This window comes from Xiphophorus hellerii, chromosome 15 (genome assembly GCF_003331165.1).
Source record: "Xiphophorus hellerii strain 12219 chromosome 15, Xiphophorus_hellerii-4.1, whole genome shotgun sequence".
NCBI classification, from domain to species: Eukaryota; Metazoa; Chordata; class Actinopteri; order Cyprinodontiformes; family Poeciliidae; genus Xiphophorus; species Xiphophorus hellerii.
In genome coordinates, this window is record NC_045686.1 from 9,405,865 (window position 1) to 9,421,008 (window position 15,144).

The window sequence follows — 15,144 nt, forward strand, 5'->3', positions numbered from 1 at the left end:
CCTTCACTCCCCCGCCTCAGTTCTCAACCCCCCTGCAGCTTGGAGGACACAAATGGTTACACCCAGTGTCCCAGAGGAGCACCGCTTTGCTCTGACAAGATCAGCATAGGACGGCACAGCACACTCCTGTTCCATGCCTGCCTCCATTCCCTTCAGCTGCCACCAGCCACCCACTTGCTGCCAATTGTGACTCATTTCTAATGACACCAACCAGGGCACTTATGTGTGCTGGTTCAGTACCATTAGGTAAAAGTCATTTTGTCACAATTTCTGTTACTTATTTAGACTACTTCCATGTAAACTCAGGTTTTATGTTACACTTGAGCCATAATTAATATAAAATTTTCAACTTTAAAGAATCAGTTGCCTTTGCACAAACAACATGACAGAAATAATAAAGAGAGCATTCACACCAGCCCTGTGTGTGTCCAATGCTATATTAAGACATTGGTTCATTTGCCTGGAAAGGAACCAATGTGTTTCTGGTGTAAAGTGCCTTAAGTGGTCATTATGACACAAAAAGTGCTATTTAAATTCAGCCGATTTACTTTAGAAAGAATGCTTTCAATGTGTCACTTTTTCAAAAGGAAGAATATTTGGCAGATCAATTTTAGACTAACATTAAAACAAATTTCTTTCAGCATCATAAGCAATTTGAACTCAGCTGGTTGGCACTTCTGCCTCTTTCCTAAAAAGAAATGCCCTTTAGTTTTAGTTACTAGTTAAATGGTAGTAGACAAGGGCCAGAGTGAGACTTTCACAATCTGACAACCTGGATTAAAATTATCACAGTTTTTACAATATTACATATAAAAAAAACTAATTGTATGAATTTTATCAGATGATCAACATTTTTTTCAACTGCTCCATAATGTTAGTAGGAGCAACAGAGGATGCTCAATTCTCTGTTGCTCTGACTGTCCAAAAATTCTGTCCTGTAAAAATTAAGAACGACCTCAGTCTGTAGGAATGGCATTCTCTTTTTTAACCCCGATTGTTTGAAACCTTTTCATTCATTGACATTGGTAAACAGTCCATGTCTAAATGCCAGACCAGAGCTTGATGGCATATGTCTACTACACCTTAAAAGGTAATCTTCTTATCAAGTTTTGATTACCCAAGGCATGTTTACTATTCATAATAATCAGAACCATCCAAGGGCACAATGGAAAGTTAGGCCAATTTCTTGAGGAGAGGGCATGTGCACAACATGAGGGCCCGAGCTTCTAATCCCAGTTAAGACAAGCCCGACAGGCAGGCCGACACAAAGGAGCTTGGTCCAGTGTTGGTGGAATTAAAGCAAAGCCTCCTCTCTGTTGTTATGTTAATCCACAAGACAATGATTATCTGTGGGGTAACGTTGCCACAGTGATAAACGTGGCTCAAGAGTGCCTCAATTAGGACGAACAGAGCGAGTGAGGTGGGTGATGCTGCTATGATTGAGAAAGGCGTTTTGTTATTTCACTTGAGTAGATAGATCGGCTTTTAAACGGAGGGCTGAGTTTACACATGAAGCCTGACTACTCCCAAGATCTAGGTTCAATAATGCCTATAAAATTAGTTCTCAGAAGATCAGGTCTATCGGTATCTAAATAACTCCATAACATGGTATTAACGTGAAATGACACTGAGTAAGTATGCCATATGGGGTTTCATTGTGCCTCATTGATCTTGCAATGTCACGGCAAAGCAGTTCAGAAAGCTTTCCAGCTTTATTTTCTTTGTTTCAAAATGGAAAGTTTCAATGCAGCCATAAAAGTGAATCCATCAACAATAATCCTTTATTATCTTCCAAAATCAGAGTTAAAAAAGAGTTCTTGGAAGGTATTTAAAGCTCCACATTAACTTGATATGCCGACTTTAATTTGTAGCATTGTTGTCAGATCAAAAAACAGCCACACAAAGACATGTTTCTGTTTTTCTCATCCAGCGTGTCACGTAGCTGTTCTACAGATGCATATTACCAACGTGGTAGCATGTCTGGCATCACATGAGTGTCTTCTCAATCCTCGTCAAAACTGGCTCAGGGGCAACTGACGCAGACAGGATCCGTCCCACTGGCTCGGCCTAACTCCATGCTGTTTTCTCGGCCCTCTGTCATGCTTTCCCTGCTGCTTGAGTGAATGATGTTGCATCATGTTTTTTGGACTGCGGTCAGGCACTTGCTGTGGCTTTCCTTCCTCCCCTCCTCCAATGTGTCTTACAGCTCCAACAACATAATGGGTCTTGGACAGCTGTGTCATCACATTGAGGCCTATTAGGAGCCTCATATCTGACTGGCATGTTGTTATTGCTCTTCAAGACAAAAGCTAAAACTGAGGACAGGGTCTGCCAAACTGGCCTTTCAAAGTCCTTCATGCACCGATGGCAGTGGCAATAAGACAATGTCAGATTGTGCAATGAAAGTATGAAAAGAGGAACAATAGGAGAGGGCAAAATCTCTGAGGCTACATGGCAGAAGTGTCAGATGGATATGGCCTTGTGCTGGTTTACTGAGGTTCTTGCCATAAGTGAATACCACTCTTATAAATGCTGAGAGGCATTTACAAGCCTGCAGAGGCAGCAAAATGCACTATTTTAAAGAGTGCTGACATGGGAAAGCAAGTTAGTGACAGGAAACCTAACCAAAAAAAAAACAAACTTGCAAGGATTTTTGTTCACTTGTTTGTTCTTTCTAGGTATACTTGCAATGTAACTTGGAGTGTGGTGAAAAATTGAGTTTACAACAACAGACAAACTAAGAATGCCCTAATACAATAAAGGTTCCATGCAAATATACACTAATGAGTCAGCCAAAGATCAGAATGGACTATATTTTCTTTCATTGCTTCTGATCGTCAGGGCTAAAAAAAAAATTTGATGATTTGATGAAGACACTGTGGATCCCCGTTTTTTCACGGTCAAGTATTTGTGGATTTTTCTGTTGAACTTAACTAACTTATTCATGGAATATTTGCCTATTTACAGTTTTTATTCCCATGCCCAAAATATTCTCAAACACATGAAAATTGGGAAGCTGAAATACCCAGATTAAATACTACTTGATATGCTATTGGCTGGTGGTTGCAAAGCCTCCAACCCAGGACCACTCATTTTCCTTGGTGCCAATTGGCTGCATCTCCAAAGGTAGAGATAAGGAAAACCTCCAAGATGGTTTCCACTGTATCAATGCACATTAAGGTATATCTGGTGTTTGAACTGTTAAAATAGGTAGTTATAAACATTTTAATTATTTGTCAAGTATTTGCAGATTTCAGGGATTGGTGAGCAGTTGTAGTCCCCAACTCTCACAAACACCAGAGGTCCACTGTATTGATTACAGCTCACACACAATTTCCTGATACAGTTCTTTCTTAACCAATACACAATGTCCCTGCCTTTCTCTCCATGAGCTCCAGCATCTCAACAACTGAAAATTTACATATGGTGTGGGCTTTAAGGGGGTTATAGTTCACCCAACTAGGAAAATGTATGAGTGACTTGTGGAGTGTGAATGGAAGACACTTGAACTATAATATTCTACCGAATACTGCATGTAGAAAATGACTGTCTGTAATGGTGTTAAGCAACAACAAGTACTTTGGGGCACTTTATCCAGCTGAAAATAAGATAAAGGCTTTGGTGCATAAATAGGAATAATTTAGCAATTCAATTTTTACTGTTAATTCAAAAGTTGTTACATCTATCAAAATATATGAAAAAATGCACACTGTTTTTTATAAGATCTGGAAAATTGAAACAAGAATTGATATTGATCAGGAAAAGCCTGTTTGTTGTTTTTTTGTACATCTAGCTTATTAATAAATCACAAACTGTTTTCTGATGAAACTGTAGTCAGGGTACAATAATCTAGTCAACAATCTAATTTGTCCACATATTTCAGGTTTTTTTTATTGTTTTCAAAATCTATAATGATCCTAATGCTTATGTTTTCAAACATGTAAGGAAAGGTTTCAGAAATCTAACACGATTTTAACAAATCCCTGCTCAATGTAGAATTAATTAAATACCACACAGAATTCTAATTTTAAGAATCCAAAACAATTTGAAACATAAAACCACGATATAAAAAGTAAACAGGGAAAACAATTGACCAAAAGGGAAAATAAGAACTAGATTCTTTTTCCATTCTACAAAGTATCAAACTGTGCCAATGCTAATCTACAAATGCTAGTAAAAAATGTGCTCCATAACTGACTGAAGTTTCAGAGACACCAGAGAGCATATAATCTTGTATTATAATAAATAAGAAGCTTAATGTAGAAGGAGATTATATATTGTAGAGGAATGATCAACGTTGAAGCACTGGTATGAAGAGCAAATTTACAGACAACACAATTTAAATCTTAATCATTAACTGGGAAGCTGCAGCTATGCAAAATATTAAAAACAGAGGGATTACACATGAAAAGATGAATCAGATATCAACAGAAAGTAACAATACTAATTGTACATCTCAATTTACTTTCAACATAGCATCTGATAATGGAAGCAGCCCATTTTTTCACTTCTGCAAATATTTATTTTAGGGGTGATGTGGAACAGAAAATTCAATTGTTTCTTGTACATGAAAAACCGCTGTCATTCTGTGTTGCCTGCTTTGTCTCGAGAGTAATGCATGTTGCTTTTCATAAAACACGCGCATTGCTTAGACTGACTGCCCCTGCAACCAATAAATAACTTCCATCTGCACTGGCACAAGGAGAGGATTTTTATTGACAATGCAGCATAAAATAAAAGAAGAGCATATATATTGCACTGGCTGCAACATAAGCATTATAAATTCATTTTATAATTCAATCAATAACCAAAGCATTGGAAATGAGACTTTCCTGGCCAACAGAGCTCCCTAATACCCAGGAATACCATTAAGCGATCATAAATTGAACATCACAGTGAGGTCTAATAAGAGATATTACAACCGTATTCTAGGAGCGGAACGCTCCTGGAAATGTTTCAAGATACATCTATTAGGTTAATATAACAATAAATCCTTTCTTTAAATGCACTGCAATTACAATAACTGTCAAAACATGCTGATGTGATGCTTTCTCCCTGCTTTGTAGATCTAGTTGCTCCGCGCTTTAGTATTTTGCTGAGCCAACCGCATGAAAGCCTGAAGTAAAGCTTGCTCACTATGGGAATCGCAGCTGCTCCTTCACATGTCGGTTGTCCTTGGGTTGCAGAATGATTGTAAAAATAGCATGCAGTGGCCAAGGGTAATGAACTCAAACTGATAGAAAGCGATAAAACAAGTGAATATATCACCTGCGCTGAGTCACATTAATAGTGACAAAATGGTCGTTTTCTTTTTTTTTTTTTTTTACTGTCGGATCATCATGAAAGTCTGTTCGTGTTCCTCCTGACTACCAGGAAATAAACTGTGAAAGTTGAGGAAAGTTTCTGAATTTTAAATCAGCTGTAAAGAAACCTAGCAGAGAATGATTTGTATAAAATATGAACATAAAATCCACTTTTCATAATTTTTTTTCCAATAAGAAGGCCATGCTGCTCACTATGCTAAAAGAAAAAGAAAAAAAAAACGTTTCAAGGATAACGGAAATCATTTCTGGTCTATTTGAATTTACAACAAAAGGCCTGAGATGTTAGGATCAAGGATTACATTCAGTCTCTTATGGCTATAACAAATCCATGTACCTTTAACAGGCGACTACTTAAAATTCCACTCCTCTTCCTTCTCTGCATTATCAGCTGAATCTTTTGCTGATGACCCCAATTAAATCCCCCTCACTCCATTGTGCAGCGATATAAAAAAAATAAAACAACTAAAGCATGCCGTGTCCTCAGATACATCCGCAATGTTTTGAAAAGCACAATATGTACCAAACAATGCATTTCAGCTTTCATTGGTATATTTACAATTTTGTTGTTTGTGTTTTTCATCATATTTGGCTTGAGTTAGTGATTTCCTATATTTCCCAGAGTGCTTTTTAACAAGCGCTATAAAAAGAAAAGCAAACAGAAGCATTAGCATCTTAATTCGACCAGTAAAAGAAAAAGACGGTAAGCATGGCGGATATTCCTGGAATCCAGACAAAAAAGGCTGCATTTGAGTTTTTAAAGGCGACAAAATAGTTTAATACTTCTATGTACGTCTTTGTCAAAATCAGTTTCTATGGTGATCAGCCTTTAAATATGGAAAACCTGCAAAAACTCCGGGCTGGCTGGTAGTACAGGCAAATGCATGGATGGACAGACGGAAAGACATGATGGGTGGACTACTCAACAGGTGGACGGACGGATGGATGTATATCTTTTATAAAAAAGCAACTTATTTCCAAAGCTCATTTATTCAGCAAGTAAACAACAGAACAAGCAAATCACTCCAACACCGATATTTTTCCACCTTCTACTTTCTCTTATGATTCAAGTCCTTGAAAATAGAAACCTTCCTTTCTTCAGATTGTGAACTTTTACTGTTCATCTTACACACAACCCCCTTGAGTTATACCGAGTATTTGTTGGCATTTTTTCCCATTGTGAGTAAGTGTGCCATCAGTGCCTGACTGCCGATTTTGCGGTTTCTTCACAGTTTGACTGCTGTCTGATTACCGCCCCGCCGACTTCCAGAGCACCATGCTGTGCCAGGTGACAGGACTCCTGCGGCTGAAATCCAATCAGGCCAATCCTCTCCGATCCCTCGCAAACCGTTTCAGCCAACAGCCGCACGCCGCCACACCATCAGCAGCACACACTGCAAATGCCACATGCACTTACAATGAACTTATTGAGAGATATAGAGCAGCAAACCATCCACATTAATCACCTTACCTCTTGTGAACTTGGCAAAGACATATGGGAGGGAGGGAGAGGTTAGGTGTTAAGTAACACTGGATCGCTTCCAGCTTTACAAAGCAAGTAACCTTGCTTCATGACCTCTCAGTGCAGGTCAGAGAGATTAATTGACCCCTTCAAGATCAATAGTTCAACAGCAATCACAATGTTGCCTTACTAATGCAAACAAGCCCTCCAGGAAGGAGGACTAGCAGGAGTGAAACTTCTAGCTCCCCGCCTGTGAGCAAGGTAATGCCCACCTTTCATCACATTCCAGTGCCCACTTTCCAGGGCCTGGGGATGAACCCTCTGTGGACACGTGAAGAGGTCACACAAAGGGCACTCGATACTGGTTAGCACTAAATCAGATATTCCTGGCTAAATGGAGGACATTCAGCGTGTGTGTGCGTATGAGGGCGTGCGCGTGTGTGTATGTGTGTGGCGATGGAGTGGCTGCTGGGAAACTCCGACTCGGCACTGAAAGCAGAATAATCCCAAATTTTGCCCCATGCAGAGGCAGGCCTGTCACACAACCTTTTCTACCCAAGTGTGGGAACTGCACCAGTTCTGTCACATGAGCTCATAGTCGTGCTCTTTTCTGCCTTTCTGCATGTCGCTGTGGGCCTGGGGACTCTGAGTTCCAGTTGGGGCTATTGTCATTGTGATCCTAATGTCCAGCGTCTGGTTCTTCAGCTGTTCTGTTGTGTTCTAGAAATGATCTGAGTGTTTGTGCCTGAAGCAAGGCAGCCATCTCAATCTCCTCCTCTATCTGCTTTTTCCAAACTCCAAAACCTTTGTCCTGCGTATCCTTTGATGCTATCAGAGTGGGTTGTGCGCTCAACACATTCCAGTTCAGAGGAAGAGGTCTTGAAGACCAAAGCGAACTCAGATCCAGCTTTAGGTAAGGCGCTGTGTGGTGCCACTTTCTAAAACCCAGAAAGCACAGTATCTTCTCCGGCAGCTGAGAATTTTTCACAGCGTCTCTGAATCCCTCCAGCCCTCCGTGCTCGCTCTGATCCCGTCCTCAGCCGTGGACTCACAGCAGCTAAAAGGCACTTTGATGGGCCAAGGGTACTGAGCACCAGGGGAATCTGCGAGGATGTGGGAGGTTTTGAGGGAAGATGGGGGGTGAGGGTGGTGGGGGGTGTTTGTGTCCCACTGTGAATCCCTGAGCAACTTCTGATGAGCTAAAAGTTCCCACTGTGTGTCATACCCATTTGAATTCAGCTGTTAAGGAAGAAAAAGAGCTGGAAACCTTCATTTGTTCTGATGTACTTGATCACACTCACAGAACTACACACAAAAAAAGTTTTAATGTAGCAAGTAGCATTTATGAAATGACAGATTAACACAATAATGAGAGTGATTGTTGTTGTGTTTTTTCTTTTTACAAATAATCTGAATAATATATCATCCATGTGTATTCAGCCTCCCTGTATCAACAGTTTTTCATTGCTTTTGTAGCTAAAAATATTTGGCTATGTAGAAATTTATGAACTTTTTTTGCAAAATGGCTCTAGCTCAGTCAAATTGAATCAGAGCATTCGGGAACATAGGTTTTCAAATCTTTGCAATGATTCTCAGCTATAGTTCTAAAAACTGAGATGGCAATTCTAAGATATGAAAATACATCATTCTAAATTATACAATTGTGGGTTTAGCTGTAGGTTTAGGGTCATTAATATGCCAGAAGGTCAACCTTTCTGCAGTTTAAAATACTTCCAGAGCCTCTTGAAGGGTTTCTACCAGGATTGGCCAGTATGTAGCTCAATCAATCTTCCTGTGAACTCTGAGAAGTGTCCCTGTCCCTGCTGAAGAAAGGCATCCACACAGCATGATGTAGCCACCACAGTGTTTCACAGCGGGGTTCTTTCTATTTCCGGATGACGGATTAAAATGTGCTTTGGAGAAGTCCAGACCTTGGGATATTATTTAATAACTTAACCACAGTCCTTTTTCAAACTGGGCCTTTTTTTTCCCTAATGTGCTCCAACAAAACTCTAAAGCCCTAACAGAACAGCTGTATTTTTAGTGGGACTCCATTACACACAGATGCCAATTAGTTGCACTGGATTTTATAGTGTGAGTGAAGAGAGCCGAACACTGGCCAAAAGCTCGCCACTGTCCTGCAACATTTGGATGCATGTCTACTCTGACACACCTAACTCAAAAGGCTAAATTACCTCCTTGGCATGACAGAAAGTTTTTAAAGACCTGGCCATTATAACTTGCGTAGTTCAGGAAGCAAGTGGTATCCAAAGATAAAAGGACAGTACCTCACTGAGACTGGAGCTGCTAATCCTTGCTCAATCCCATAAAATCTCCATGAAGTTAATGGTTGCAGCATGACACAATGTGAAAAAAATGGAAGGGGTATGAATACTTGCAAGGATTAATTCAGGAGGAGGGAGAAATTTATGCAAAACCACAGGAGGTCAAGGAACTACAAAGTTATGTGCTTCTTACCTATACCAAGAAAAAAAGGGGAATGGAAGTACAGGATGCCCATTTCTGGACAGCCCCAATGAGCCAAGAAGACTCACTTCCCAGGCATGGCTGCTGTAGCAATAACTGCCCAAGATATAGCAAAACCAAACAGACATAAGTCTGCCTAATGTGAGGACAGAAATACACATCTTTTCTAATGTTATCTTGGGGGTTTTTTTCTCTCCTGCTGAGCAAACTCCCTGCAGGGCCAAACAGAGCCAGGGTAGCAGACCGTCTGAGGTAGCGTTCAGGTCAAGCCCTTGCTCTGGTAACAACTGAAACAAAGGCAGGCCACATTCTAAGCTAAACTATGACCCAAATCTAACATCGTAACATCTTTGATAACCAACAAAAGATAGCTCTATGTTATATAAATCCATTGTACAGAAACAAAATCCAACCTAATGCCACAAAGCTGTTGAGTAGAGCTACTATTGTTCTTTTCAAACTGAACTATTCCAAACTCCTCAGTGAGACAGGAAGATAAACAGCAAGAGGCTTCTGGGGCCTTACTCTTTCACCTGCTGGAGAATGCTATCAGCCTGGATCAGTCTAGCTTGTTCAAGCTGAGCTTCAGCAGCCTCTCAGGCCGGTCCTCGCCACCATTCTCCATGGAAACCTGTCTCACACTCACCCTGTGATTGGCTCACACAATCACCAGACAGACACTCTGTCTTACAATACAGATAATAATGGCCCTCCGCAAAGGATGACAGCGAGGGAAGACTGATGGAGGAACAGCTTTCTCCTACAGATTTTGGTCTTTAGCCACATTCTGAAAATATATAAAAGAAATTCAGTGCCTACATGCATACGATATAGATGATGTGCTCTTAAAAGTCTTCACCACAGAACTGGGAGAAAAACAAGTACTGATCATGTCAAAAAAATTTGTATTATATATTTTCAACAGGTTTATTGACATGAAGTTAACACTAAGAGTGGTTAAAAGCCCAAGTAATTGATACATACATAGAAACCTCTAATGACACTCGCAATAGAGTGCACCTATCTGACCAATCTTTAAAAAGCCTGACCTGCCGATTCCAATTTTGCCCAATACAGATTTTTTATTTGGTCTAAAAAATTTGCTATCAATAAACTGGCTAAGTTGGGAACCGTGGGGTGACTTTTTTTAACTGTGCACACTCAGACCTAAGTGATGGGCACTTTGAAGCTTGTTTAAAGTTTCCTGCAGAACATTTGAACAAACCAATATAACACTGGGAGAGTATCGTCTTAGGACATAGGATTAAAACTGGACTCTTTAAATGAAAATGCACACACCATGTTTGTAAGAGAAACATGAAAACCAGCATATCAACTGTGAAGTTAGGAACTGGGAATATTTTGGTGTGGGGTTGCTTTCTAGCATATGGTACTAAAGTGGTTTCATATAGCAAAAAGATAAATGTAGTTGGGACATTCTTAACCAGCTTAACAATATAAACTGTCAATACCAACAAAGGCTTTTCTCCTTAGAATTGAAAACATTTCACAAAGCATTTTCAGTATTTATTTTCTGTGCCATTCCACCTTATTACACAAAACCTAATTTATTGACTGTTTTGTTTTTGATTCTTTGTACGTTTATGTAACTCAGATAGTGAATTTTGTGTCAATAGCCCCATTAAAAATACATTTATTGTGGAAAATACTGACATGTTCAATTGTTATTATTGCCATTGTACGCATTATTAGATTAGTAATTGGTTTCAAAAGATGGCAGAGAAAAAATAAAGCCAACATGAAAGGCAAATATTGCACAAAATATCAACCAGTTGCAAACAAACGTTGTTTTCTTCACATAACACATAGATATTTATTCCCCACATTTAACACAGGCATCTTAGCCTAAAACTGAGGTTCCCTGCACTGAGATGAACAATTCCAACAAAACAATGCTTCGCTATGAACATGCTTCCTTTGGTCGCTCTGTCAACACAATTTGATACAAGGATTTTAAGGTCTTGCATAGAGTTTTTACTTTCCTGTTGTTTATGCTCAAAGTATGAGGCACTCCACCTCAAAATATTTCTTAGAAATAAATCCTGCTTCATTCAGGCTCCCCCCAAAACCCCATCCCCATCATCAACCTACTGATGTCTTTGGAGGGGAAAAACCCAGGATATATCTGGAACAACGAAAGAAGGGAAGAGGATGTATACACAGCATACTGAAGCCAATATCAAGCATTATACACACACTGTACACTGAGCCAAAACACTGTGATGCTTGAAATTAGAATGGCTTTTCATGCAAACATGGGCGCTAGCTGTGCAGGTGACGGGGCTGCTGCTGCAGACAGAACTGAAATGAAAAACAAATCCGAGTGCTATTTTAAATAAAACTCCACTTGGCAGTGAGTTGCTGCACAAAAGGAAAAAGCCAAACAAACACAGAAAGGCTCCTCACCATGTGACAAATGCCAACATTTTATATACAGGTTAAATTATCACAGGAGTCACCGCCAATTTTTGCTCAGTGCAGCGCGCCTAACGGCTTTGGCAGAGCAACACTAATGTGTTTAATGAAGTCATTAGTCAAAAAATGAAGACAGACAGTGGTGTGAGGTATTAGACGTGGGGCCATAAATGGGGCAGAAAGAGAGAGAATGAAATACAGCAAACAGAGCCTACTTCTCAAAATGCATTACATATGCATGTGACTAGGTGTAAACATGACAGGAAAGGTGCCAGCGTGCTGAAGTCATTTGTTTGAAAAGTCAATGCTGGTTTCTACTAAAAAATTTTTTAAAAAGCTTCAAAGCCTTTCTTGAAAATATTAAGAATCATTCTGACTGCCCTTGCTATTATTTGATTTAATCATCAAAAATTGCACAGCCTTGAATTAACTACTCCAATGTAATTATTTGCACTTGGCAGATATGAATACCTAAGTTCAGTGCAAAAAAAATAAAAAATAAATAAAAAATGGCACGACAGCCCTGATCAAAGCAAATTGCAGCCGAACAGTGAGTCACTTTTGCTTTACGTAAAATAATTGGCCACTGACAGTTGAAAGCAGTTTAAATTTAGGCAGACATCTATCTGAGGCAGGCCTGGTCGCTGCCGCCGGAGTACAAGACTCGCGTCCCCCCCGCCATCACCGCTTCCAACTATGGCACAAAGTGCTGTCGCCGCAACATATACGGCTGTTTACTTATTCATGAATGGATTAGGGCAACTAACTCAATCAATCTGCTCTGCCAGTAACCAAGGCAGGCTTTATAAGATAACATTAATGATGAATTAGTTGTCCATAGGAGTTGAGTTTCCTTCCGCCTTATCAACAGCTGCAATTCTAGTAGGAATGTTGGTGCAAATGGATTGGGAGTCTGGAATTATTACGGCACTTATTGTCAAAACAGTTTGCTGTCATGTGAGGAAGATGAAAAGAGTCTTATAAAATAAACAGCAGAGATAACAAATAATACTGGACTTTTTCTACGTCTTGTTGGCAGGACAACTATTAGTGGTGCACTCCACAAATATGGGCTGTCAAAATGAAGTCACAAGCCAGAAATGACAGCAAATATGTGCTGTCAACTCTAAAAACGGCATGTCTGTGGTGAAACTTGGTAGTGGCAGTGTCATGTGGTGGATTCCTCCCCCCCCCAATGTGAGCAGGGAATATGGTCAGAGTTGATGGCATGATGGATGCAACTAAACACAGGACAGTTCATTAATAACTTACGTCAGAGGCTGTAAAGAAGCTTGTGAATGGGGCAGAGTGAAACCGTCCAACAGGACAAAAACCAGAAAACTGAAGTCAAAATAGGTTTAGATTATATAATGTGTTAAAATGGCATAGTCAAAGTCCAGATTTTGATCTAATTGAGAATCTGCGGCAAGACTTGACAATTAGTTCACAGATTCTCTACATCCAATATGACTGAAACAACAACAAAAGAAATCTTCCTCTGGAGCTGCAAGGCTGGGGAAGACCCTATAACTTGCTTGATCTATTACATAAAAATCCAATAAAACGCAGTGCAGTTTGTGGTGGTAACAATAAATCATGGAAAAGTGAACGGGTCACGAATATTTACATGCAATGTATTGGATGCGTGCAGTTTCCAAAGAGCTGCACATTTACACCAAGTCATTTCACACCATCCACGTTTAGCACATCATTGTTTCTGCATGACGTCTTCCGGCCTCTGTAATCATAACAGCTTTGTAAAGTTGTGTGAAACAGAAGTCACCCTGTCACTATCCTGGTGTAATGCCAGACCGTTTCGTTTAATCACCGTATCAGAGGCCTTATTAAACCACACCTCAAGATACTGAAAGCAAACTCCTGCCTGGCAGGCTGTGGTGATTATCACCCTGCACATTTCTCATCCTGGCCGCAGCAGCCATGCGATGATGCTGACCAAACTGGCAGCTGCACTCACAACAAAACAAGACGACACAAGTGGATGCACAACTAATTGTGTCATGCGGGTTTCTTTCCAGGTTGTGGGTCACATGTGTTTCACTCTTCTTTCTTTCTTTTACGGTATTATCTCATGCAGACGCCACACCATCACAAACAATACTTATACTTAAGCTAAGTGCCTTCTTAAGCTCTAACTGTGCCTGAAAGAAAAGCTGTCAAATAAATGATTAACTCATCCACCACACTGAATGTACGGTCTCACAACTGAAACCAAGGTAACAACACCGGTCCTGCTTGCTTTGCTCACTAATAAACAAAGCATGGCACGGAGCACCGGCTAGCATCCTCACATCCCCAACAGAAGACGCACAAACACATCCGAGCAGCGGCGCTCAGATAACGGTAACAGGGATTGCTCTCTGCCGTGACCGCTATTTGGCTACCCTGATCTCATCAGCCGCGACGCAGTCAACAGGCCGGGAAATGTAAGCCGAAGCGCTGCCTCCTTTTACAGCGTTTGCGTTCAAAATGAAAGCGATAGTTCGCTTCCTACCTTTATCTGACGCGCCAGCTTCCAGAGGCATCCGACCGGAGGGACGGCGGCGGGGCTGCTGGAGGCTGGGTCTGCTGCGAGTCTTGTTGCTCCAGAAAACTGAGCAGAAAGGCTGCAGCGGAAACAGGAACTGGAGGAGCTTGGGTCTCTGAATACGGCAGTCCAGTCTGCTCGGTGGGGATCTACTGAATGGCCGGTGTCAACACAGAGCGGGGAGGAGGGAAAACACAACATCCGGTGAAGAATTTCAAAAATAAAAGTCTTTGTAATTTCATTTTTGAGCAGCATTTTTGCCGGGGCTTTGCTTGTGAAGTTATCAAGTCAGTTTATTTACATCGCGCCAAATTAAAGACATATAATCTTTACAAAAAGCGTCGATTTATCTCCAGAAATATGGAACACAATTCTGTCCAAATTTGAGATCATTTCATAATATCCTATTATAAAAAATACGATATATTATATATACAGTACAGACCAAAAGTTTGGACACACCTTCTAATTCAATGGGTTTTCTTTATTTTCATGACTATTTATAAGGCAAAAAATCCCACTTATTAACCTGACAGGGCACACCTATGAAGTGAAAACCAGTTCAGGTGACTACCTCTTGAAGCTCATCAAGAAAATGCAGAGTGTGTGCAAAGCAGTAATCACAACAAAAGGTTGCTACTTTGAAGAAACTAGAATATAAGGGGTATTTTCAGTTGTTTTACACTTTTTTGTTTAGTGCATATTTCCACATGTGTTATTCATAGTTTTGATGCCTTCAGTGTGAATCTAAAATGTCAATAGTCATGAAAATAAAGGAAACTCATTGAATTAAAAGGTGTGTCCAAACTTTTGGTCTGTACTGTATATCGTATATATATATATATTAAAATATATTATTATTATATATAATAATACCGTATTATGAAATTCAG

At 40.1% G+C, this 15,144-nt stretch overlaps 1 protein-coding gene across 1 annotated transcript in view; it reads right to left on the bottom strand.

Moving 5' to 3' along the window:
* Positions 1 to 14,414, bottom strand: part of fut8b (fucosyltransferase 8b (alpha (1,6) fucosyltransferase)) — a 112,226-nt gene extending 97,812 nt beyond the window's left edge. The window contains exon 1 of the mRNA XM_032585495.1: positions 14,219 to 14,414. The gene's annotated coding sequence lies outside the window, so the exon portion shown is untranslated. The remainder of the gene's footprint in view (positions 1 to 14,218) is intronic.
* Positions 14,415 to 15,144: the final 730 nt, after the last annotated feature.